Source organism: Aptenodytes patagonicus, chromosome 1, assembly GCF_965638725.1.
Source record: "Aptenodytes patagonicus chromosome 1, bAptPat1.pri.cur, whole genome shotgun sequence".
Taxonomy (NCBI): Eukaryota; Metazoa; Chordata; class Aves; order Sphenisciformes; family Spheniscidae; genus Aptenodytes; species Aptenodytes patagonicus.
The window spans coordinates 101,062,937-101,090,820 of record NC_134949.1 but is presented as its reverse complement, the minus strand read 5'-3'; positions in this window follow the sequence as shown (position 1 = coordinate 101,090,820).

Below are 27,884 nucleotides of genomic sequence, written 5' to 3'. Positions count from 1 at the left end.
TACTTCTCTATAGCTTTCTGTTATGCTGAGGACTTTTATTATATTAAATGTTCATTCACATTTTTTCTTATTGCAAGTTGTTCATGATTAACACTGCTGAGGGACAAATCCAAAAATTAAAAACTGAGGAGATACGGATTTTCTGAAGGCAGCTACTAAACCTCTGTAGGTGTCACGGATTGTACCCAGCTTTGCAAGTCACTCTGGAAAGCCTTACTTTAAAGACCTTTAAAACCTACAGGGCTCTAGTACAGGGAAAAAGACTTCAAGACTCTCTACATACTATCTGTAGCCAACATACACGGAGAAAAAAGAACAGTTCAATATTTGTAACAATATAAGCCTCTCTACCGTATGTATCACAGAAGGTATTACTAACTGTGATATACTCTGTCAAGATCACATCTCCAGATAATTTCAGAAATCACAGGGACGTAAAATTTGAGACTAAGCCTGAGCTCAGCATCCCCCTTCCCCCCTGAGCATCTTAATTACTTAAGAATTTCTTTTAACTATTTGCAGTAACACATCTCTCGGTTTTTGTATTAGCTGTTGCCAGATGGACACGCCTATTCCTTATGAGGGGACACATGATCAAAGTTGGGTACTTTTTTGAACAGACTGGAGAAGTCAGTGGAAAACTGAGCTGTGCCAAAGCCAAAATTGTTGAGAAACTGAAGGCAGATTCAGCAAAGAGTATTGGTTGAAAGAAATGGGTGGGAAACCTTTGAAAATGCTAAAATATATCCTTTTAACTTTTGAGGAAGAGGGACAGTATTAAAAGCATTTTGAAGTGCCATTTCTCATTTAGAAGCTGACCTTAATAGGAAAAACAGAATGAAAAAGCAAATTTCTTTTGAGTTATTGGAAAAGTTTTAGGCTAAACCAAAATAAAATTATGGATTTTGTTTCATGAAACTTTCTCTTTCCCTCCTTGCCCTGAATAATTTCTGTTTAAGTTCTACAAGAACTAATAAATTTTCCCTTATTTTTATATTTTGACCACCACCACGAACAAAAAAACCAAACCCAAAACCTGTCCAGCTATACTTGTTATACCACAAATGGGCCTCAAGACTTTTTTTTGTGTGATCAAGGGGATTGCACCCACCAATTATTTTTAAAACCCAGCCCAATAACTTCTCTGGAACAGTCAAATATTCTTGTGTCTCACTGCCAGCATCCAGAAGGGAAATGGAGCTGGAAAATATGCACCCCTTCAGTTTTCCAGTACTTTCAGTACTCTCCATGAATTTAATGACTTTTTATTACTATTAAATTGATTAATATTTTTTTTTCTGGCAATATGTCATATTCATTTTTTGCCATTATCAAAATACTTTTAAAGATTCAGTATCCAAAGAAATACAAGAATCTTGCCTAATCTGGCAAGCTGGAGTGGGGCGTGTAGGGAGGAAACACATGGAAAGCCCACCCTTGCACAAGAGAGAAGTTTAATGCACACAAGCACAGCCTGGTCAGCTCTTTCTCCCATGGGAAGAAAATCATCCAGCTGAGCTAGGGCGAATGCAAGGTTGGCTCTCCCTCCCTCATCGCAGCAGTCATCGGGGCAGGCCTGGCAGACCAAACCGTGGCCCTGTTCGTGTTCATGGTCAGTCCCAAGCAGCTGCCTTTCCTGAGGGTTGTTTTCCTGGGTGCATGGCACACTGCTCGCTGGGAGAGCTGAGCAGTCTGTACACAGCATGTATCAAACACACAGCACCAGCAAACGCCTTTTCCAGATTAACTGTGAATGTCATTTCCTTCTTTACCATGTCTGGTAAAAGTTCAAGTGTTGTGTTCCTCTTGCAACAGTTAATAGCACTGTGAGCACCTGCAACTCGATGAGCAAAGCCTCTCCTAGCTCTGCTTTTAGCGTTAGTGCTGGTGTGGTCAAGTTTTTCAGGAGAAACACAAAACTCTCAGCTCAAGTTATGGCCCCTAAAATCCTTTTGGTTCACCTGCAGGTATAACCATTGCTGCGTGTCAGTCTTGTGAGGCGAAACAAACGCACAAATATATTTAAAGATTCCTAAAAGGTGAGAGAGATGAATTATCGACTTTGCAGTCCTACTGTGATAGAAATATATTTTGCTTTGAATGTATATTTTTAACCACAAAAGGATGTGGGATAAATAAGGCGCTTGTGATCTGCTCATCAGGAATCCTCAACCAGGGCTGTGTAAGACTTGAGTCTTTTACCTGAGGGAAGACAAAAGGATGGATGGGTCTTCTTTTTATTTTCTAAGAAGGATCTTCTTCCACTGATAGTTTCCTGGTACTGGCTGGCTATTTTAATCATTGACTGTAAAGATGAAAACAGTCATTATCTTGTTACACAGCAGTTCAACAGATACCATATGAAAAAAAGAACACAAGGAACAGGCAGTGAAAAAAATGTAAAGAATTGTTGGGCAATTTGATTTCCCTCTTGAATGTTTAGCATGGTATAAAAATGGATTGTTTTCACTAGCCTTCTTTTGGGTTTTTTTGTTTGTTTGTTTTTACTGATATTGCATATGTTTAAATTGAGTTTCATGGGCATTGTTTATTATCAGGAATAATCTAGAAATTCAACACACAGAAGCTAACTACCTCTTAGAAACTGGAAGGCATTTCCATTCTCTCTGTCCTAAACTCCAGCATAATCTCTGCATGTGACCTATATTCCCCCAAATTTGAGTTTTTCTTGCTAAGTTCCAAAGGCTAATGCTAGAAACCACACATATTTAGACTGTGTCTATAAAGACGAGGTCTTGAATTCTAAAATGGGCAGACCCTTTAGCTGCACTTTCATCCCTCTTCTTCACTTGTTTATTCTTACTTGATTTTGTTTTAAAAGTAACAGACTACATTCAGAACCCTGCACCCCTTTTGAACAGAAAACATGGCCTATGTGTAAAAATGTAACACAAAGGTTAAAAATAGAAACAGAGTCAGGTTTTCAGAAGTATAAATTCCAAATAGTCAAAATTGGTATGTCCATTCCCCAAAACATGAAATATTGAAGAAATAGATTTCTGAACCTTTGTTTCTGAACTTTGACCATTTTCTCCTCATTCTTGAATATTAGAAAGTCAGGGAAAAGGAGAATAAAGACACAAGAATAAAGAAATCTAAGTTATTTTTTTGTTTCCAGAAACAAAGGAATGAGGAAATGTGTTTACTATCTTAAGGTTTACAGTCAGGTCAGAAGATGTGGCATACAAGTTCTCATCATAGGATAACCCTTTGACTCCACACATATTGGAGTATTTGTCTCTACCAGCAAATTCATACCTATATATGCCCTGGGCATCCAGGGTAGGTGAACATTGTTATTGGAATCACAGCATTCTCAGAATCTGTTTCAACGTGCAATTTTGTTATCAAAATTTTTCACTCTGCTTAATATTACTTAGTTTTGGGTTCACTGACTGGTGGGTCTGCAACTCTACACATGTGATCTTAGAGGTACTTACAGTTCACAAACACAAATACAATCAAATGGAAATGAAATTTGGTTTTATATTTGTCTTGTCCCTTGCATTCAAGCCTGGCATCAACCCAAGGCTACATTTCCTCACATAAACATATCTGTTTCATTATGTCCGGCACAATCATAGATAGCAATGTCATTTCTGAATCCTGATATGACGTGGGTATTTATGTTGGTTATTGTCAGGTAGCATTCACTTTAGTTAAACTGCAATGCTCTCACGCATATGTTAAGATTCTGATGAGTGTATCTTGTCCTGCCTTCTTTGCACACATAAACTTCCAAAGAATGTGAAAAAGAAACCCCAAAACATTATGCACAGATTATCTGCATTAAGTCTGATTTGAACTGTTAGCTCTTATTTGCATGTTGATCTCAGTATTGCCCTATCTGCCTGGTACTTGGTGTTTCCTTTTCCTCCAGGCAATGGCAGGTCTATTTCTAGAGGTCTGTGGAAATTTGTTCCTGGAGAGAATGCCCTTCAAATACAATTATATTGTATTGTATACAATACTGTTCATAAAGAAACTCAATGCAAGAGTGTGTTAAACTTGCTTCAGGGCAAATAAGTCAAGAAAATCTCACCTACAGAAAAAAAAAATTATGCCATTAATATAGGATCTGATGGTCTGAGACCACCAAGAAAGCACATAGCCCACACCGAATCATTCATTAACAGCTATAAAGCTAATTAAAAGCAATACTATTCTATTAATATGGATTAGAGATGAAGTCTGGACTATGAATCCTTGCCAATTTAAATCGTTACTGTAGAGGCATAAATAAAGGAATCCATGGACATCTTCCTGACACGGGGGTACTAAATCATCCTAAAATCAATGAAAGTACTTTGGTTTAGTCATCTCTACCAAGAATTGAAGAAGGTTGGCATTTGTCTGCCAAGTCTGTGGCAGGCTAAGAAGCACAGCTTAAATAAAGTGGAACGGAAACTACTCCAGCTGCCCCCAAATACATTTTTTAAATCCTGACAAGAGTCAGTCTGGGAATGTGAGGATTATGCCAGGCTGAATGAATGAAAAAGAGCACTGCTTCTGGAGCATATGTTTCCTCTCAGTCTAGAGGTGGTCTCCTAGTGGGCCTGAATTTCTTTGCACTTTATATTTGGCACCAGTGTGCAGAATCCAAAGGTATTTTTAACACACAAAAAGAAAGTGCCTGGGCAAAATGCCTCCCACATAAGATGAAGCTCATACTGGGTACTCTCCCAGTGAATTTCCAGACTTGCTTTATATTTATAATACAGATGATTTCACAAACAGTGTTTTTCATTTTAAATTTCTACAAGCAGCAAAATAATTTCAGACAGATCAGAAGAAACAAAGAACAATGGAAACACAATGGTATTGTTAGTGGGAATAATTGGTTTTTCCTTAAGTCCTACTTCTTTAAGAAAACTTAGCTTCATTTCTATATCTTATATTTTGCAGGAAAAATCCTGGACATACACATTCCCAGAAGCTTAAATACGAAGAGGCCAAAAAAAAAAAAAAAAGGAGCAGAGAGGGAGAATTTATAGGTTTTATGAATAGGAATGCAAAAGGAAAACACTATCAGTATGCACATAGACTTCTATTCAGCTGAAATGCAAATAATTCCATTTTCATAAATAACATAATAGATTGCTCCAAAGGAAAAAAAATACTTCCTTCATAATACCAATTCCCAGTATCTGACGCTATTTGGCATTGCCTTTTTATTCTACATTAACCTATATATTTGGTATCAGTTAGCAAAACATTAGATTTCTACAGATTTACTTTAAACTGATCAACTACTGAAATTAAATAGAGAAATTATGACTTAAGACATTATGAAAGTCAACTCAACTTTCTTACTCTAGGGTAGCTCACCAATACAGAGATATCCTGTGCCCCATACCCTTGGATTGGGGTAACCTGATGACACTCAAGCTGGTAGACCCAGAATCTAGAGGTCTTGGTGTCCAACACGCTCTTAATTTTTAAAGCCAATAACTTGTCACAGTCAAAAACTCTGACACAGGTATCTAGAAGCCAAGAGGTCTTTTGCTTTGGGATATTCAGCTCAGTGAAACCACACCAGAGAAAGTACAGACTAACATTCTCATCTAAGAGTTTAGTAGGTAAACCAAAAGAAAATCACGTTAAGAACATTCCCAGCTAACTCTGATTAGAAGTTCAAAAGGTTTACTTCTCCCCCACCCCCCAAAGCTACAAGTTTTCGCTCATGTGGTCTTGCTGTACATCTTTCCTGAAAGATTTCAAGAAATCCCTAGGTTTCCAAGCTTAGGGATGTGGTATAGGGAGTTAGAAAAAGCGTACTGCATCAAAGAATTTTAGTGTGTGTAATAAAGACTGATAATCCTTTGTACACATAAAGGCACAAAAAAGCCATGCAAGCCTCTCTCCAGTCTCAATACCACCCTTAGGTCAAGCACACCAAAAGTTTCATGAAGGATTCATGAATGCTTGGAGTTCAGTCTCAGCCCCCTGAAGGAAAACTGGAGACTCTCAAAGCTCAACAACAGCTATGTAATTGAGAGCCATTTTCTAAGTTCATAGTAGAGACAGACAGAAATACTGAAGTCAATAGGTTTAAACTGATGTAAAAATCAATATGATATATGGTGAGGTGTAGTATCCCCAAGCTTTTTTCCTGATGTACATCATTTTCAGACTCATTTTTAGCTGATGACACTCAAAGTGGAGTTGGCTGGGAAACGCTTCTGGAGTTATCAAAGAGAACTGGCTGGAAAAAATACCGATATGAATGGGTTTTAAGAGTTATGATAGAACTTATTGATACAAATAAAAACACAAATCTGGAACCAATAAAAGCTGTGGATTGATAATGTCAGGCTGCCAGGAAGGGCTGTGCCTACAGTGCTCATGAAGACCCTTGAGAAAACTGTGGTGGGCTGGCTGCTGGGACAATCCTCACACTGGCCCAGAACTTCTGAAGGACAGGTAAAACTGGAAATTTGTCAAGTTTTCCCACTGCTGACTAAATCCTTTAGTAACCATCCTTCTTCACACTAGTTTCGACTTTACATGTCCTTCAAAAACACCAAGCTTGGATTAAAAGTTTGGAGAGAGGGAGAATTTGCCACAGCCTTTGAAAAAATTACTTTGTGCTTAATTACTCTCTCTCATTGCTTTTTCTTTTCTCCCCAAAGTCTCTAACTTCACATTTAAATTTACCATGTGCATACTATTTTGCTTTTCTATACAAGTTTTATTATGTTACACATGGTAAGAAGCATTACCAATTCAAAATCTTAGTCAAATAAAACAGCATCACATTTACATTCCATGCAGCACAGTGGATTTTGGAACAATCCCTCAGTTTTGAAAGCACAATAAAATACATCTTTGACACTAGGTTGGTTACCGAACCTGTTTCTCTGATAGTGATCGGACTTGCTCTGTATTCCAGCCACATAGCTACAGTGCACTCAAGAATACTGCATATGAACACAGCTATAACAAACACTTTGTCTTCAATGAGTCTCATAGTTCAGCTGTGGTGCTTTTTAATGTTGTCCATATTCAGGTTAATGGGCACAGCAAAAAGGTTGTTTGCCCTTATGAATAATGATATTTCAAACAGTAATTTGAGTTGAGAGTTTTCCATCATTTGAAGTCGTAGTCACAGAAAGGTCTTTGAGCAATTTCCATGTTTTTTTAGTTTCTTTTGCTGGTAGTTTATTGATTCCTAAAGATAACATGACTTGAAAGATCAGTAAAGGTTAGCTAGTAAAAGAAACATGCATCATTTAAAATGCCTCTGTGCATCTGGGAGTTCAACAATAGCTTTTAGTGTTACTTAGGAGTTACAAGAAGCAAATACTTGTAGGATGACTTTTAATCCAGACTTTTTGCTCGTAAAGCCAATTTTTGAGTACCCACTATCTTTTCATACGAAGACTTGGAAGGCAACTTGGACATGAAGTAACAGCACACATATCTCTTCAAAGTTAAGTAAAACACCAAGATTGGTATTTTAGCAAGATTGTCTGGGGTCTTCAATATGGGCTCTCTCCAGTGCTTGACTTGAGTGGAAAAGGAATACTAAATCCCTGTTACCTGTCCTGTTTCTGCCACTGTATATGCTGAAGAAGTATGACCCTGGCTTTACCAGCAATGATGATTCCTGCCCTGGATGCCATCAACAGGTCACAAACATCCCCTTGTCCCAGGGACATTTCCTTCCCTGTACCTGGCATGCTTCTTGCCCATGTGGGCCAGGAGGGTGAGGCCAGCGCTGTGTTAGCCAAAGGCCCTCCAGCTCCTTGGAGCAACCGGTGGCTGTAGCAGCTCATGCTGGGAAGGAGGTTGTAGGATTTTAGCAGTACAGAAAAGGAGGTCAAGCAGTGCTGAAGAGCCCCACGTGTGCATGGCCAGGCCACAGGACCTGCAGGATTGGACTCTCAGATGCAAACACACTGAGAACTTCATAGAAAAAAAAGCAAGGGGAGCTCGCTGCCTTATGGTGGGGTCTCTCTGCAGAAGCTGCTAGTTAAGACCAATTTTTTTTTTTTCCCAACTGTGGAAGGACCCTGGCTTTTCTTTCCATAACCCAACAATGAGGTGCTGCGAAGTTCCCTCCCCCTGCACTGAGTTTTGCTTTTATTTACTCACTCCACTGGTGAGAGTGGAAAGAATAATTCACATTACTGAGTTGTTTATTGTAAAACATAGTGATTAAGTCTAAACAAACCAAGTCCCTCATGGGTCAACTCTCTTATGTCAAAAAGCAGCACTTCTCTTTCTTGCAGTTCTTGACTGAGCTTTTAGGAAAATAATTTACAAATAGAGCAAAAACAAAAGAATTCAGGTTGTCAGAAATCTTTTTTTTTATGTTTAAAAAACCCAATTGATTACATTCAGAAATCTGTACTAATACTCTGGCCTTCTATGAGGTGGGGGTTTTATTATTTTCCTTCCTACTAGGAAGATAAATCCATTAAACTAATTAAAGAGAACACAGAAGGAGAAATTGAAAAGATGTTTCACTTGTACAATCTTTGGTCAAAGCTGAATCATATCCATGACTAACAAGAAGTGTTCTGTGTTTGGAAAAGCAGTACTTTTAAATCACCGACATACAAGGAAGATTTTGAATATTCTTCTTGTTGTGACTGAACTCACACTGTTATATCAGACTCATTTATTTCACGTGCACTCTTTCCCTTTCCTTCTCTTCACCACACTTTCTGCAAGCCCCTGCTATGATCCAGTGTGAAAGTCAAACAGCTTACATCTGTCTAAAATTAGCTTCCCCAGCTGTGAGGTAGCCATTTTCTACCAGAAATGATGCTTTTATAAATTCAACTTACAAACATATCTAAGTCGGTAATTTAGAAAATTGTACAACGCATACAATACCTAGACTAAAGGTAAAAAATGCTCTCTTTACAAACATCAAAACGTTCAGTGCTTTACTAATGAGCTCACTCCCATTATCTGTCAACCCATAGCCACCTCTGCAGTGCTATAATACCAGAGATAATTAGTGCAGGCTTGTCAATTTGATTTTGGTTAACTTTATGGCCTCTTTATTTTATGATCCCTATGGGAGCTTGTAGCTTGCTCGTTGGCCAAGCAAAAAATGCATTTATTCTGGGCTAAACAATAGCACTGTTTAATTAAGAGGTGTCATGCTATTTATTGTATATCACGTGCTGTACCTTTGATGAGTGGCTATAAATGCAGAAGGTTTGTCAGATTCAATTTCTCTGCTGTAATTTCCTACCAGAGAAAATGTGACACAAGGCAGAGATCCAATTTCCCATTTCTATTTAGCATTTATATTGACAGAATTAATGATTTTATCATCATCTTTGGCCTGCTGCTAAATGGAAGACATATATTGCCTGCTGAGATAGTAATATATGTGTGTGTGTGTGTGTACATGCACTTATATACACTTACACACACACATATATATATTTCCTCACTTATTTTTCCATGGGGAAATTATACCTTTTTATTAAACCCATATTCAGAGAGGAAGGGTAGATGATGGGAAAGGTAATTAGGAAGAGTAATAAGAGTGATCTTAGACAATGTTTCTAAGCAGGGATAAAGATGAAAGAGTCCTTTGCATATTTGCCATGACAAAGGGTTCAGGAAGGCCCAAGCTGATGAACTCATGGCATGTTGATGGAACTAATTTTATTTCTGAAGTTCTCCCATGAGAATGCTATACAATATATATGCTGCACATTTGTCAAAGTTGCCAGGTAAGAAGTTTCAATTTCCTTCTCTGAAAATAATTGACCAAAGGATCATGAAGTTCAAAAGACTAGGGGGAAATGAATAAATATTATATAGAGATATGATGTATTGTAATCATGCTGTATATGCTATTTTAATAGAAATCTAGAGACCCCTGTTACAATTCTTGAACCTCTTAATGGAGCCAGAGAGAACTATTTTGTAGCTTCAGCGTGCTGAAATAGGGCTGAATTCCTTCCCTGCTAATCTAACCATCCTCATAATTTTGTTAGAGGTCACTAGCTTTAATTTGCTGCTAAAATAATATGAAGTGGATGATATTTTAAATCCCTTTTCATGAATATTTTATACTCTGAATAATTTCTGTTTGAGTCTTTTGTAAGTAAGAATCAAGAGCAGCCTCACTTTGTTTTAGGAAATGTCTACTCACTTATCTGACACAGAGCAAGACTCATGCAAAGGAAGAAAGAAAAACAAACTTCAGAGGGCATGTTACACTTTACTCTCTTTTTGATGCCTTGACATAATGGTGCTAGGTACTATACCCAACCAGTACCAATGTCTTTATGTTACATTTTTTATGTGTGTATATATATACACACACACACAAATCACCAGTACATCAGAACCTCTGTGTTTCAGCTAGGACCCCCTTTACGGCCTGATATGTGATACGACACACAGCTGCCATCCTTCCTAAAAGGAGCGGAAGTAGCAGGCTTGGGGGTTTTTTTTGGTTTTTTTTCAAAGTAGGAAAGCCACTTGGAAGGAACCTTTGTCCATACACGCATGTTTCCTACACTAAAGATTTGGGAACTTCCTAAGTCAGCACTCCCTAGGGCCCCAGGCAGGCTGCGCTCATATGGGTTTGGGATTTGTGGTCATCCGGCTACAATATCCAAAACCCTAAAGTTTCAGCTCATGTCTTTCCTGTTATTAAGGCTTGCTCTTTACTATGGGCCATTTTCCCTTAATTAGGGCACTTAGGTGCTCTTTCTCCTCTACCCAACCACACTAACATGAGTGAAAGAGCTGTCTACCAGAGCTACCCTGGTACTTCAGGTCCCTTGTCTCTTTGTCCCAGGCCAAACCAGACATCTCAACACGCACAGGCAGCGTGGGAAAGAGAAATGGCCAATTGCAATTGCCAGCCATCTACTTGTGGCTAGGTTAATACGGCCACTCATCTCCAGAGCCCTGTGAGCACAAAAATGAGGTGATTTCACGTTGATTTTTTTGCTCTTAGACAGGTGTCACTACAGGAACATAAGAAGACTGGAGTTAATGGCAATCTGACCTGAAATTAAATTATTTTCTTCAAAATGTTTGCCTCCAGTTACTCCACAGGCCAAATGAATCAGGGTTCACCACAGATATTACAGAGGTGAACTTCCAATTTGCTGAATACCAGTCAATTTCTGGGTGAGCATCTGTGGAGAAAAATATTTTCCTCAGCACTAGAACACTATTCTGATGCTTCTACATCTTCCAATTAGCCTATTGTAGGAGAGTCTTCCTTAATTTCCTGTATATAAATTCACTGGAAATAAACATTGAAGTAAAGCATTTCTGGCCTTTTGGTTTCTTTTTTTTAAATTGTTTTTTCAAACTCCAAGTCTGCTTGGGAAAGCTACCAAGAGTAAATCCCTTTAAATATGGGCCAGCACCCTAGTCTGCAGAGTTATAGGATGCAGATGTGTTCTGAGTAAAAGCATTTAATTGGTGGTAACCATTTTAACTTAGTCATTTGGCATGAACAAGTTGGCCTAGGTTAAATGTGTTCTTATGGGAAGTAGCTATGGGGAGATACTTCTTCATACAAGACTACTTTTTATATACATATATAAAAATTAATATTGCATATCATTCATCTGGCAACCACATACATCAACAACAGGATAAAAGGCATCAGAGAGGTATCACTGGTCATACCATACACATTGGTCTGCACAAGACCTCATTTGCTAGTGTTTAGAGTTTACAGGATTTGGGTTGGTTGGTTTCTTTTTTTTTTTTCTTTTTCTTTTTTTCTCTCCCCCCCCAAATCAGAGGAGATATAAGTGGCTTGAATTCCTCTGAAACATGAGACTACTTTTCTTTGGTTTTAAAAACTACCTGTGCTCAGCTCTCTGGTTTTACTCTTTGCACATTCTGGCACCACCTAGTTGGCACAGAAAATGTGGCATGCCGTTAAGTTGATTTTTCCACTTTCTTTTTAAAATAAAAAGAGATTTTATCAATCTTAACATTTACAAAGAAGCAAAACCAGAATATGACCTCCAGGACACTTCTATATAACCTACTATCTTTTACCCAGAAGTAGTAGAAAGTGACCCTCCAAATATCGTGTGCTTATCTTAACAATGAAACAACACTTTCTGTACACAACAAAATACACAGAGCCTGTGCAGCTGCTGCCAATAGGCGAGTGGTTCAGCACTTTTAGCTACAATTTGTAAATTACTCCAACTGGCAAGGTGGATATGAAAGCTAGGATAAGCGTAGAGTATTGACCTTACGTGGTACACAAGTAGGCTAGTGGTACTACAGAAACTTTCCTGGTTACAAAATTGTTGTGTATAGTTTCTACCCATGTACTACATACAGTTAGTTGAAATGAGAGCAGAAGAGTTACCTTGCCTTAAAGATAGGGATATAGCATTCACTTCAAAATCCAGATGAGGACATTTTCTTTTCAGAAACAGTACAATTCCACTAAGTTCTGTAATGGTGTGTTGGCATCAGGCTTCTCCCAAATTTCAGTTTCTGGCAGGTTTTGAAAAATTACTGCAAAATAAAAAACCCAGAAAATTAGTATCTGCAGCTATTTTTTTTTTTAATATTTTAGTCATTTTTATCAGTGAAAAAACCAGCATATTTAAAATATGATTGAAGGGAATTAATATCATTAAAGTTAGTGTTATAATGGGAGTTTTATACAGAAATAATACTTTGTATATGATGAATTAAATAAAAATACACAAAACTGAGACAATAGAAGTTACATTATAAAATAATGTAAACTACTAAAATTTCATATTGTACAAATTTCTGCATAAACTGTGTTTAATTTATTACTGTAAGAAGAACATTAACACCCTTAGAGGACATGTGGAATTCACAGAAAAGTAATAGCAACAGCACTACTGTATTCTGCTGTCTGCAAAGTCACCTACAAAAGTAAAACAAAAATGCAGTGTTTTCTGCCAGTCCAATAAGGCCTGTAACAGTAATGTGATTGTTTTGGTCATTTACTATTGAAATTAACCATATGAAATAAACTTTCAGAGATGTTGTAATTATGTAATTTATGGGGATCTGGATATATTATTCATCTCTTAGCTATATTGTGAGAAGGAACATGTAGAAACATTCATGGCATCACCTTCCCTTTCTTTTTAGTATCACCTCTAAAAAGTTCTGAGAAAAAAAAAAATCATTGGAAGCTGTGTCTGGGTTACAGGCTGAGGACAAGAAAATGCCTGCCTCTGTAGAGATGTTCTGGTTAATTTATAGAGTTTCCAGTGCTCTAGTTTGAAATGCAGAGCCCAGGATAGCTCACAGACCTCCAGCTCCTCTTGCCACAGAAAAGGCTCCCACAAGACCAGAGCCCACGGGAGCATTTCTGGCACCAGCTCTTACTGGGGCTCTCCAGCTCTGCCGTTGTTTGAGAAAAACTCAGAAAAGTTAATGGAAATTACTCCAATCCAGACAAGAAGTAAAATCAAACTCCCATTTAAAAACTATTGACTGCTAAAGTTGATTTATGAGCTTTGAATGCTTATAATTAGCAGTGTTATATATAATGCAACCTTCATGTACTTTCCCAGTCAGTTCTCCTGGGACAGCTTCCACTTTAACAAGTGATAAGAAGTTCCTGGCTTGGAGCCAGAGAAACTACAGACATTCCTTGGGGAATCCACATGCCAGTGAATGAGAACAGTTTATGATGATCCCTGCAAAGAGGAAACCCTTGCGCCACATGATTACGTGGTGTCAATGGGAGAGTCTCCCAAAGGAGGTTGTTTCCTGAAGCTTTTGCCATGCAAAAAGTGTGATATGCATTTTTTCTGTGAACTAAAAAAATGGATCGTGTCAATTTGTCTTTAACAAACAATGTGCAGTGCAAACAAACAACAACAATCTTAGCAAACGGAACAAGCCCCATGCTAAATCAAAGCTATTACATGGAGCTATCCAGCTAATTTTTCCAAAGTATCAAAGTGCATAGGTGTGTTGACACCTTCAGCTATTTCTTTTAAAACATGGTAGGAATTGGTTAGAAATTTGGCAGATCATTCCATGAGTAGGACTGCATAACACAAACACATAGCTACACTCAGCACTTTACCTATACTTCCATCTTCTTTTGGGAACCAAAGAAAAAGAAGAGGCCCTATAAAAATGGAGAAGAGAATAGAGCTCCCATTTCTATGGAGCAGGAACCGTTGCAGGGGTAAGAGGGGAGGCTGCAGCCATATGCTCCCATGCTGGCAGTCTTTGCCAAGAAATTATTTTCTCTTTGTCCTTGGTGCCACAAGGTTTAGTTGTGCCTGCCCTGCTAGAAAGTCTTGAGAAAACTCTTCAAGCAGCTATGATGCTTTGCATTGACTTGTCTCTGCTTACAGTGGTTAACAAAGATTAGAAAAGTGAAGGCAGGGGGAGAGGAAGGAAGGGAGAAGGACAATGGGACTATTCCTATATACAAATTAAATCCCCAGAAATCTGGAGCTTTTCAGAGTTCAGTTTGGAAAATGGTACATTTATAATGTTAAAAGGAAAGCATTTGACAAATTAATTAAGGAATTTTAACTATTGGCAACTGATTCATACCCTCTAAATACCTCTCAACAGCAGAAGGGTATTATATAGGTGTTGTGCGTGAGGGTTAATGACAATTCTGTGTTATACACTACATTTATCTGACCCCTCTCAATAGAATTTATTGCAACAGAGAAACTAATTCATGAAGGAAAAGGTAACCAGTGCATTTTGCTTCTTTTCCTGCTCCGTAATCAGACTGCAATTTCCTATAAGGTTTTCATTATCAAAAATTGCTCAATTAATTCCTTCAACTTTGCAGACGAAGCGTGAATTACTTTCTTCAAATATTCACTCTTGGAGGTGTATTGATTAGTTCACATTGGCTAGATAAGTAAATAGCAGTGTTTCTGCTCTCCATCAGGCTGATACTTAAGAACTGTTGGCTCAAATACCTGTTTATGAATCCAGAAATGTGGATCATGAATACTCCAGCATAAAAATTTGACATTTGCTTTGCACAAACATACATCATGCTCCTAATCACTTTGATTTTCAAAATGGCACGATTTTGTTGTTTTCTGGCAAAAATCAAAGTCAGTGTAGTGAGCTTACAACATTTGACATTTTACCTCCTGGAATCAAAATGACGAAGGGAGATTTTAAGTTTTGTTTTACAATTTTTATTTTTTTTCCCTGCTTCAGGATGGAACTTAAGAGCCACTGAAAACCTCTATGAAATTTAGAGCCTCAGGAGAAAGCAAAAAGTAGTCAGGTGCTTGATTTTAATCTTCACCTTTTAGTGATTTTTATAGATCCAACATTGTAGTCGTCTTAGCGGTGGGATGTCTGCAAGCAACCCCAGCGCTTGGGGAGTGCAGCACACTCTGAGCAGCACACCAGCAAGCCCTCACAATATTGTTCCATAAAGAGAGCACCTGAAAAATGAAATTCATTTCATAGCCCTATATTTTTCTTTTATTGCCCATAACTGTAATCTTTTAATTCACTGAAACGGTATGCAGGAAACAGAGGAGGGGAAGATACAGATATTAATGAGATAATGGAAGAAATTACTTAAAAATAATTCTAACAAAATTGATTTTCAAGAGTTATAGTTCTAGCTCCTCACTTTTAATTGGGCTTAAGTCCTTAGTAGCCACGTTTTCAAGCTCAATTCAAGCACAACCTATGGACTACCACTTTACCAACCTCCACTCCACCAAAAAAAAGCCAACCCCCAAAAATATATTATCAAGTAATAAAACAGCGCTAGAGTCCAGAGCACTGCCAATCTTCAAACCTGATGGCTGCAAACCAGACCTATTTAAGGCCTGAAAAGGAGTCAATTAATGAATGAGACAACAATAATTTTACCAAGGAGCAGAGGGGGCAAATACAGGATGATAGAGCAAATGACATTTTCACGTACGCTTTAGTTAAATCCAGCACCACCCCTGAAAAAAGCAGTCTTTCCCTCTCCGCTGCTTACTTTTGGCCAACCTCTTTGGTTAGAGCCTCCTTTTTGAGGACATGTTTCCGCAGGATCTGGCAGAACAGACCGATCACCTGATGCTGGTTAAAAATGCCTCATTTTTTACCAGGTCAATTTTAATCCAGTCCTGTTCCCCAGCCTGGTGTAGGCTGGCCTTTTCCTCTAAGCCTCTTGAGAGCTGCAAGCTACAGCTGTAAAGATGACACAACTTTCCTCTGGGATGTGAGAGCACTTCTCTCTTGAGCTCTAATGAAGCAGAGAGTATTGCCCAGGCAGCTGCATCCTCATGCGAGGAGATAAAGCATCAGCCCTGAAGGCCAAAATCCTTTGGCATGCACTAGGCAGGGGGTGGGTGGCAGCAGGAGCTGCCCCCACACTGATCTTGCCAAAGGTACTCTGTTGTGATGGGAGGGGAAACAGGCAATTCTCTCTTCAGGTTGCCAAAAATGTATAAATGACTATCCTACATACACGACGCAGGAATTGCCACACTACACTGAACAAGACCTCACAGAGCCCCCAAACCAGCCATAAAAACTGCACATAACTACTCCCAGTGAGTGCAAACAAAATTTTATACTGTGAGATTAAGGACAGACATGAGCCATTTCCCATTTACTTGCTTTGCCACTGGCTTCTGGGTGAGTGTGGGTGAGTCATTTTACGTCCCTTCTGCTTATCTTCATCTTTTGTAGGAAGATGGTAGGACACAGGACTCCCTACTGAAAATGCCTTGAGGTTTTAAATGGAAAACATGGTGCGAGTCAGACATTGCTGCTGCTGCATGCACCCAAATCTGAGAATTTGGTACCCTGCCTCTGCACGTTGAATAAACAAGCATTAACATCATCAAGGGAGCAGACTGAATCCTGCTGCCCTTATTTGTAAATAGGAAATTCTTATCCTGAAACCCTTACAACTGGGAATCGCCAACACTTAATGACTCCAGCAGGCACTGAAGCACAGCCTCATCTCAGAGCATAAGCCCCAGTTGGCCAACATAGGACTTGAACACATGGGTAAGTGCATTGATAAACTGAGACCTGTCTTATCAGTGGAACAGCAAGTGTCAAAATGTCCTAAAAATGATTTCAACACAGGATTACTTTTCAGCCAGAAACAAAGTATAGGATTTTCCTGTAAGAAAGCCTCTGGCAGAAATGTTGCCCTTCATTTTACAGGGTGACGATCTTTCGCACGTACACCAAAGTGCCTCTCAAACCAGGCTCGTAGTGTTGTCCAATATTTACTAATGAAATCAGGTACATTCAAAACGTGAAGCAAATACAGACAGTTACAAACTAAGGAGATTCTTCTCTGTGCTGTATGATTCGTTACCATCATACTAGCCCTTTGGAGAAATCTCTTTGACCAGATTAATGATGATGATGATGATGATAGAAATCCTCTGAGTTACCTGACAAAACCCGTCTAAGAGTTCCCAGGCTCTGTTATTGCTGCAATCTACCTTTCTAAACCTCTAAGCACCACACTACCGATGCTTTTTCATAGTACACAAAGAATTTGGAAGAGTTTGTTTGTTTGTTTGTTTGTTTTTGTGGGGGGGATGTTGAGTTTGGTAGTTGTATGCAGGACACAGTAGCACACACCCAGCAGAGCCCATTTCTCTTAGAAGCATGTATAAGATAATATGGTGCAGTGTATTATCGCAGACTCCTACTCCTTTCTCATGCACAAAACATGCTAGGCCAATCCAGCAGTTAAAAGTGCTGAAATTAAGCAAACTGCTTTTATAGAATTTATTTTAAAAATCTACTATCTTCCAGATTTATCATCTTGGCAAGGTGGTGAACTATTCCTTGCTATTTTGACATAGGGAGAACCCAAAAATAATTTTAGAGACATTCATATAGAAAACACTTTTCATCAAAGGAACTCTGGACCAAGGTAGACATTTTTTTTCCCCCAGACACAAGTTACTCTCTGAGTTAGTGCCAGGTGCATACAAGGAAGTGGCATGCCAAAAGGGAATCGAAAAACTAACATCCTAATTTCTTATGCCAATACTTCAGGTGCTGTTTGACAAATAAAGTGTTGAGAACACAACCTTAAACAACAGACAGGCGAATGCTAGTTGTTTTCCAACAGTGACAGGTGCAAGAAGGCTTGAGGAAAGTATTCATTACGGGCAGGGCTCAAATTAGGTACTTAAAAATTGTGGCTTAATTTAGGTCATTTATCATTCTCCTCAAAGGCCCTTTTGTACAATTGAATTCTGAAGTGCTTCGTTTGCTATTAGGTCATCACAGCTGCTGTAGTATCACTCAAAGCAGATGTTTCACAGACAGAGAGCACCCAGCTAATTTTCAGAAACGCAGTAACCGCAAGTCCCTCCCTGGCACTTCTGCCCATGGATGTGAATTCAGCTGTGCAGCTGCCACTGCACTCAGCCACTCGCAGGGGGTCTGCATGGATCAAGTGCCAGTGGTGGCAGACCCCAAACCGATTCCACTCTGGCGGCACTTAGAATAAAAACAGAGCTACGCACCCTGAATTTTCAACTGTCATTTTCCTTTTGAAACAAGTGTGAAATAAATCAGCTTAGATAATTATTGAACAATCTCAGCTATCTGCTATAGACTAAAAATAAGAGGCAAATGGGTCTCCTTGACTTTGCAATGTTAGAATTATTCCCCGCGTGGTACCTGTGTAAACTGCAGACTCATCTCACAAGCTAACAAATCATTCCTCTGAGACAGAAACACTGCTCATCTGCATATGGCTCCTCCACCTACATGGTAGTGTGCTACTGCACAACCTGCAAGCAGGGATGCGGTGCTGAGGGAACGCAGAGAAGCTGGTAAAGAAGTTATTTCACTCTTCCAGTGACCAAACAAAACTTCTAAGACTTTGCCTCTTCTGCACGATGCTTTAGCAGCATTGAAAATTCTTTGGCAAAAGAACCTGTCTGAAAAGAACATGTCTGTAATTTTGTGGCGGGGGAAATGGTTGGTTTGCTTATAAGATGTAGAAGGTAATGGGAGAAATACATGTTTAAAATGAGCAAATGCAACGCAGGTCAAATGGCTCTTGTAAAACCACTCATTAATGGGAATCCTAGACTGTGAGGCACCTAAAATTAGTAAAGTGCAGAATTAGCTCAAAACTGGCAGATCAGCTCCATCTTGCACGACATCTATTTAGTTCCAATAAGTACTAGGGCAGAGACATTTAACAGATATTACAGTTCTCTATTTAGAAGGAACTAGGATGACATAATCATATCCTTTGAAGGCAATGAAGTACTTTCCAGTCCATTAGTAACTGAGAACGATGTCATTAGGAAATATCCACTAGGGAATTAGGCATTAAAAGAAGTTTAACTCCAGGAGTGATGATAACTTTCACTCAAAATCCTAGAAGCTTTGTCTGAAGAGATCTCTGGCTTGCTATTATTTCTAAAAATTGCAAAACCAGGGACATTTCAAAGGAAAGGAGAGTGAGTGCTTACAAGCTGCTCATAAGAAAAGCTCACAAGATAATGCAGATAATGGTAAGGCAGATAAATCAATTTGAGAAAAAACAATGAAAAATTTAATAGGGATTTGAACTGTGGAACAAGTCATGCTTTTAAGGAATATAATCCTATGAAGACAAGTGGTGTCCCATAATCACAATGTCATCTTTAATAAGGTAACAAGTTTTGTCACTAAAAGTAACTGATCTGTTAAAATTAGACTTTTGTGAGATTTTTGACCTTGCTCTGCAGACCTCCCAATTAACAGTGCATAGTAACAAAGCACATGTTAAATGGATTCAGACCTGTCTACTTCTCAAGTCCCAAAAAGAAGGTCAGCAATGAATCACTCCTGAACAGCTTGTTTTATTGGGAATTTTTAGGGATCGCTTCTAGGCGACTATCTATTCAACTCTTATCAATGGGCTGGTTTAAATGTGACCATTGCTGATAATGTTGTATTTGATACAACAAGTGATGATCTGGATTCTTGATAGAGTCCTTTGAAGAAAAACAAAGGGCTTAAAATATGTTGAAATCTTAGAATAAAAATTGAGATCTACAAAATTACTTGAGAGCTGTTGGCCACGCCATACAGCACGACACTTAAAGATGTCAGCTTAGTTATCTCTGCAAAAACTTAAAAGGACATTATTAAAGAAACTTAACATTAAGGATTGTTTAATCCAGTTAACAAAGGTACAATAAAGACAATAGCTGGCAATTAAACTAATTTCAGTTAAAACAAATAACGACGAGATCAACATATTCAAAAGTACATCAGGTCAACCACTAGAATTCACCACTGAGGGACACAGTGCAATAACCTCAAGTCATAAGTTTATTCCTTTCTAGAAATTATGCGTTATGCCAACAACAAGTTACTAGGCTCAACACATAGTTAACTGTGTTAAGTGTAATGGCCTGTGGAAAACAGGAGTTCAATCAAATTGATGTAATAGTCCCTTTTGGATTAAAACTCTGGGAATTTAAATCTGGGCCTGAAAAATGTTAGGAAGAAAAAAACACCCTCCACAACTACTTAAAATAAACCCACCTAATATCCTCACCACCACTGCACACTGCCACTTGAAATTATTAACATCTCTGGAGTCCAGTTTGTTAAATAAGGAGGAAGAAATGCTGGCTTTGTGCCTAGAAACCCTCAGCTCTTCACAACAGCATCTCAGGCGATAACGCTTTTAGTTGCCATAGACTTTAACCACAGCCCGTCCTTTAACCCCGCTTTCCAGAGTTAAGTAGGGATGACGTTGATATCCAGCAGAAAATTTGAATTTCCGGTCGGTATGGTCTCTTGCACTAGCTGTCAGTTGTGGGTGAGGCAAAGAATTTATCCCCATCCTTATGAAGTCCTAAAACAATCATGAAAACCATTTCCTCTGCTTTCTAAACCCTCAAGGAACAGTTTCTTGAAAAGCACTTCCATATGGTAGTAGGTACAGGAGAAGACTCATTTGGCCAGAGCCTCCCTCTCTCTCACAGACAGCATAAAGGTCCAAGATGATTATTATTAGGTCTTGAAGACTAAGGTATACCAAGGTACTGTTTTTCTCCTTTTTGCCTAGATACTCCCACTTCAGGAAGTTCCCCAATAATGACCAGAAAAATATATATGATTCATTAAGTTTGAAGCTTTTCAACTCTTTTTGGCTGATCACTCATTAAAAAAAGAAAAACGGATATTAAATAGAGGAAATTTTCATTCTTCAGAAACGTACATACAAATTCCTCATTCATCCACAGCAGGAGAGGAGGAACAAAAGTACCTCAGTTAACGCAGTGCTGTGAGGTAGGGTTACAGAGGTTTTGACCTGTCCAATGTAGGCAGGAGTTACTGGTCACCCTATACAGTTATAATACTTCACCTGCTCTGGATAGAGACTAAGTTCAGTAATAAATGAAGACCCAAAGACACACCGTTCATCGCCCTGAAACACATTTTTAAACTGTATATGCAATATATGAATGAAATTTCTCTAAATCATACCACATAGTGAAATTAGAAGATTTTATAAAATCTATATAAAATCTATAAAAAAAATTCTATTATAAAATAGAAATCACAGTAAAATTTGGATTTTTTTTTTTTGTTTTTTAGATAGACATGGCCTAGTTTGCAAAAGACTACTTATCTCACTTCGAAAAATAATAGCCTTCGAGCACTTGTATCAGTCTGATAATTTCAAACTGAAAATTGATGAAGAGCAATTTCATTCAAAGTCTTACATGCGGTGTGAATCCATTTATGAGTGACAGAGAAAACTACGAGATTTCCCTTTCTCATTTACCTAATCTCCAAATCCTATTCATTTCACAGCAGGGGTAAAACCTCAGCCCTGCACAAGTTATTTGGCATTCTGACATCAATCTAGTTGGGGTCAGCATGCTGTTCAGCACTTCATCAGGTGCTTTGCAGTGCCGAAACTGAGGATACCCAGGCAGGTGGGAAGAAAGACAGATTTTCTAACAGGCAGATGGGTGACTTTGGCTCAGCTGGGCTTCAGCACGGCAACAGGAGGAGGCCTGGGGGCGGCTCTGGAAGGCTCAGCATGGGCTAGTGGGATTAACCACATCTTAGGGGGCTCCAAGGAGAGCAAGGGGTCCCAAAAAGGGCATTGGGACTTTCTTCAGGCAAGAATCATTCCCTCCCACAGCCTTTAATAGCCTCTAACTCTGTGCTGTTGGGTGGCTGGGAAAGGGGAGAAGAAAAATAAAAAGAGAAAGAAAATAAAGAACAAAATGCCAGGATCAGCTTGTGCATCCTACAGGGGCAAGAAAAGGAAAACAGGATGTGGATCTAGAAGAAGCACGGGAGGAGAGCCCCAGAAGGCACATCCCTATCTTTTACATTGAAGAAATGGGTTTGCACTCGCTTTCTAACATTTGTAAATTCAGTTAGTCTTAGCATCATGGAGCTAAATCAGAAAAGGGACTGAAAGTTTCTATCTTTCCTCTGTAACTTGAATGATGAATAATCTCAAAGAATAAAATACAGGGTGATCATGTCATTAAGGCTAAAAATGTAATGGATATATAACACAAACCAAAGAAATAAGGAATATGTATATTGTTTGAACAGTTTCCCATTTTTAAATACTTCAGTTGCTCTGCAGCTGTTTTAAACTTCACCTTCAGTGATTGCAAAATAATTTTCTCTTTTATTCTCACCCTGCTAACTAGGAATACAATGTATTTTTTTAGAACTTACGAGGCAGAACTATTACATAGACCTTGTGTCAAGTTATACACAGACGCAAGAAAAGGCATAGATGGCACCCGCTATGAGAAGATATCCTCAGAGTGGGGATTCTGAATGCTATGTGAAAAAATTCAAAATAAATGGGGACAGGCTCCATTTGAAGTTTTTAGCATTTACAAGACTGGAGAATGAATGCTTGCTTCAGTATATCTAAGCTTATTGCAGTTTATTGCAGAATTTGTGACTCTGCAATTAATCAGAGTTAGCAACTTTGATTTCCTTTGTAAAGCAGAATGCATTTAAATGGAATCACTGGGGAGAGGTAGGAAGAAGATCATAACAGGATGATTTTTGCCTGAAAGGTTCTTCCAGCAAGTTGCATGATCCCGATCAGCAAGGGGCAACTCATACAATTTGGCTAGCGGAGTTGAAAATAAAATCACAACAACATCTGGATGATATTTAAATGTCAGCAGTGCATGCAATGTAACTGTGATCTCAGAGAACTAAAAACAAACAATCTCAGGTACCTGATGCGATACCAAGGATTTGACGTTCATGCACTGGTTGCAAGGAGCAAGGGGAAGAATTAAGGCTATGGTCTAAGAGTACTGATGCGCTAAATTCTGCCTCAAATTGGTGATTATATCAGCAAACAATTATCTACTACTGCAAATTGGTTTTGGATGGAATAGGAACAATATAATACAAATTCTTTGTATTCAATGAAGCTCATACAGGCACTGCAGCTATCTCTAAACATTTTTTTTCCCATTAATGCCCATGTTCCTTTCTAATCTATGGATTAGAGTAGACCATCCATTTAATCTATGGGACAGGCAGTAAACTTGGATATTTAGTGTGATAAAAGTATGTCAAGAGCTTATTTTCTTAGTCCTGAGAAGTTAGGGGAGTTTCTTTCTGATGGTTACTATCTGCCTTGCTGAGGCTAAACTAATAGTCGACTACTTCTGTAACATTTAAGGCCTGACAATTTATTTTCAGACAAGATTAATCTGCTTCTTGAGTTCACATAAGTAAAGTTCAGCAATATCTGGTATTTACTGGTATATATTTATATATATATAAATATATATATATATTTACTGGTGCCAGCTGCTGTCTTTCCTCTTTTTGCTTTTTACCTCTGGAAGAGTAAACTGTGCTATGGTCATGAGAAGAGGGAAGTGAAACCATTTACAGATTTTCAGAAAGTAGGGACATAGTGGTTGTTTTCATCAAATCTGGGGACAACAAAGCAGCGTACAACATGGTAAAATCCAGCTATTGAGCAAACTGGCATCAGGCATCCAGGAGTTGAATGAAGTGAAAGGGGCAGTAGGGTAGGCAGGATGATACAAAAAAAGCACAGCTCTTGCTAAAGTATTTAACAGAAGGAAAATTTATCTTGAAGAATCACTATGGAGCAGAAATTTAGGCTCACGCTTCAGAAAATACTGCTGCACAATCAGCTCACTAGAGTAGGACAAAGCTGTGTGACCAGTAGAATAATCTCAGGCTAATTCCCTTGTTCCAGTCCACCGTTTCCTGTCATTCCAGGTACTGAAAATTTACTTAGGGGAAAAAAAATGGGAGATCACCTAAGGGTCGATGAGATCATTGAAGCAATTGTGACTGGCAATCAAATAAATTAAATTTAAACATACCAAAAGGAAAAAAAAGATGGCTTACACATCAAATCTTCTTGAGTGACCCATAGCAAAGATCACCCCTCACTATCAATTAAAGGAAGGACGATGAAAATGCGTAAGTACGTCACTGAAAGAACCCAGCACAGTTTTTCTGTACCTTGCTATAAAGTTGAAAGTAATTGCTGATTTCAGCAGAATAATTCCAATTCGTGCAACAAAGGTGGAATTGATAAAAAATGAACTAAAATTTCTCTTTTCTTCAAATGCGTATTACACTGAAAGAAAAAGCAGACTTTAACATCTCAGATTAAGGTTGTCCAATATGTTGGACACAGCTAAAGCTACTGCAGTTTTTTTAAAGATTTGGGTGCAAGCAGCAGGCAAGGGGAAGGGTAAGAAAGTTCATTTTTCAAGCTTGTGTTTACAAAAGTAGCTCCATTATTTCAAACAACTTGTTTATTCCAATTATTTTACATTTTAAGCTATTTTTTTTACAGAACCAGTTGAGAGTCATAAACAATTCTGTTTGGGATACAACAGTCTTTTTGAAGGCTGAAGTTTCTAAGCATGTTATAGTACAGATATTTAAGTGATTTGCAGAAATATTTCAACCATGCATTGCTACTTCTTCTAGTACTAGATACCCCTAGACTATTTTCAGTAAAGAGTAATCTGGACAACATTTTCCAGAACAGGTTTTATACGTTAAAACAGTAATTTGCCTGTATTCCCCCAGTTCTTCCAGTTTATACATAACTATTTTATCCTGACTTCATACTTTTTCATTGAGACCTTCTTATCAATCTCTTTGCAGCCCAGGAAATACAATTTTCCTTGTTCTCAAAAAGAGCCAAAAAAAAGGGTTAAAAACAAGTCTATTGAGATATGGTGTAAGATACTAGCATGATGTTTCTGACTCTGACTTCTTTCAGTTCCAGGAGGTAGCAACAGTCCACTGTTGAGTCTGAAGCTATGCCGAAATAAGAGTTGTTTTAACATTTAGTGTCTGCATAGTTCCACAGAAGAGATCCTCCTAAATGTAATTCTAGTTTGTTCATTTTTTACCTTTATATCCTTGGCTTGAGTACCTCTGGGGCTGAATATGCAATTTCACTTTAAAGGTACGTGATTGTTCTTATACATCCAAGTCAATTTTAAGTTTAAAGACCTAAAAATGATTCAAATCATGTTTACTGCACTTCCTCCCCCGCTCCAAGACTGAGTTTAAGAACCAATGCCAAACAACTATGGGGATGGAGGGAAAGAAGACTTAAAAGCCAATAATAGCTGCATGCATTATGGATTTTACCTTCATTACACCCACCTGAGCAAGATTTTGAAGTTAAATTAAACATCAGGATGTAAAGGAGAAAAGAAAAAAGACAATGACATATCTGACCAAATTCATATTCTTAATGTGTATCCTGCCCAATTTGTCAAGGTTTCACAATAAAATATGGGTATGTTTTTAAACCTACTAAGCCTTCAGAGCACCTTAGTGAGACTAGGCACTCCAGCTCTTTTGTTAGAGCACTTAATGGAATACCCTCCACCTTTCAGTTACTTCCATTAAATTTGGTTAGTGAGGCTCAGGTGGAGCCTGATTCAGATGAGATTTTCTGATGTCAAAAATATACCTCTTTTACAATAATAATAAATTCCGTCAGCAGTCCCAGCATCTATATGTAGGCAGCACAGATACATTAGTATAGAGACAGTAGAACATATTTAGAAGTTAAAAAAAATACTTTTAAAATGCTATATGCTTCAACTATCATTCTTAGCATTCTGGACATTTGGAATGATAAATTGGGTCAGACAGATTGTTTGATAGCTATTACAAAACCTAAAAAATTGCTAAATGTTCATTCCAAAGACTGAAATTAGTAATCAAGGTTTTGCATTCCATTGCTTTTTTTTTTTTTCAGAGTGCTAACAAATATCTCTGTTATGACGGCAGTTTTATCTTATGTTCAGTTGCACATTTATTTATTTTGTGATTAAAAATAGGACATTTTAAAATTGATTTGTTTAGTAAGGTAAACAAGAAATATAAAGCCTGAAACCTGTAGTAATGCTATGCAAATCTCTGTGAATAAACCTATAGAAATTAAACAAAAATCTCTTGATTAAGACTCAAATGCTCCTCTCACTCTCAAGCCCCAAATAGGGATGCAACGAGACAGAAGCATTCTTATCTTGAACATTTTTGTGCTTTCAGAACTACTCATTGGGCAGATTTTTTCAGGCTTTCACAATAAACTTGAGGCTCACACACACTGGTATAGCTAATATCATACTGGTTTCCTGTTCTGTTATCCTCCCACATCTTAAGTCAGCATTTCCTCTGGAATGATGCAAGATATTTTGGGATTGGTCTCTGGGGTTTCTCTAATTTTGACCAAAAGGATACTTTTCTGATAGTAGTTTGTCCACACTGACAGGTTCCATTAAAAGCATGAGCTTTAAAATGATCCTGTCAAAAACCTCTCAACTGACGTTATTCCTGAATCATGTTTATTTTCCCCTTGGTACACTCTTGCATCATGCATTTTGTGTTTTCACATTTCTTCATCCTCTAGCAGTGAAGGTTCCCATATTTTTTGTTAGTGCCCCTGCTGTTTACTTGACTTCAGGTGGTTGACTCTTACTGCTCAGGCTTTTTTTGCCGTCTCTAGGTGATGACTCTCAGCACAGCTTCTCCATGACTTTTTTTTCCTCTTTCCAACATCTTCTCCTCTCTTCCTTTTAAAAGGGCAAAAAGTTGTCCACTCTGCCCCCTCTGTTGCTGCAGGACTAGTCACTCTGTCACTAAACACACACTATGAAGTCTTTTCTTCTCTTTCCTCTCAGATTCATCCAATTCCCAGTTATTATCACTTCACCCTTCTTAATAAAGCTAAATATCCCCTTTCTGTGCAGACAATGAAGTCTTTCATTCCTGTTTTCATTTTCTTACCTTAACAAATTATCTTTCCTTTTCCCATGCTCGTGTTTTCCCAGTTCATACTAAACTGATACTATCTCTGTTTGTTTTTAATTAAAGTGTCTTTCAACAACTTAAGGCACAAATAAATATAGATCACTTACTACATTTGGGCAGGTTACATATTTTTAACACTTGTTCTCCAGCATGGTTCTCCAACAAGTTTCTCCAACACCAGAGGATGGTGCATACAACACGCAATTTCTTTGGATTTGGAGATTATCTTGGAAATTGGGTTCTTTTTATTAATAGCCCTAAAGCTTTTGCTTGAAAAGAAGTGATACAAACATTGATTTTTCCCAGTCTCTGTACTCTAGTTGCTATTTTTTAGGAACTGGGATGCATTATTTTCAAGGCTATCAAGTACTGTAGGATTTGAAAAGCATTTCCTTTGCAAAAAAGGTTGTTGAAATATCACAGAGAAAGATTGCTTCATCTCTCAAGAAAAAGTTGCTGATGTCTCATGGGTAGTTTTGGCAAAACGATCTACTTAGATTAATATCAACTGCTTACTTCCTCCTTTCCTTCCCCCTTCCCCAACTGACTACTTAGTACTAGAGAGAGAGGCATAAGAA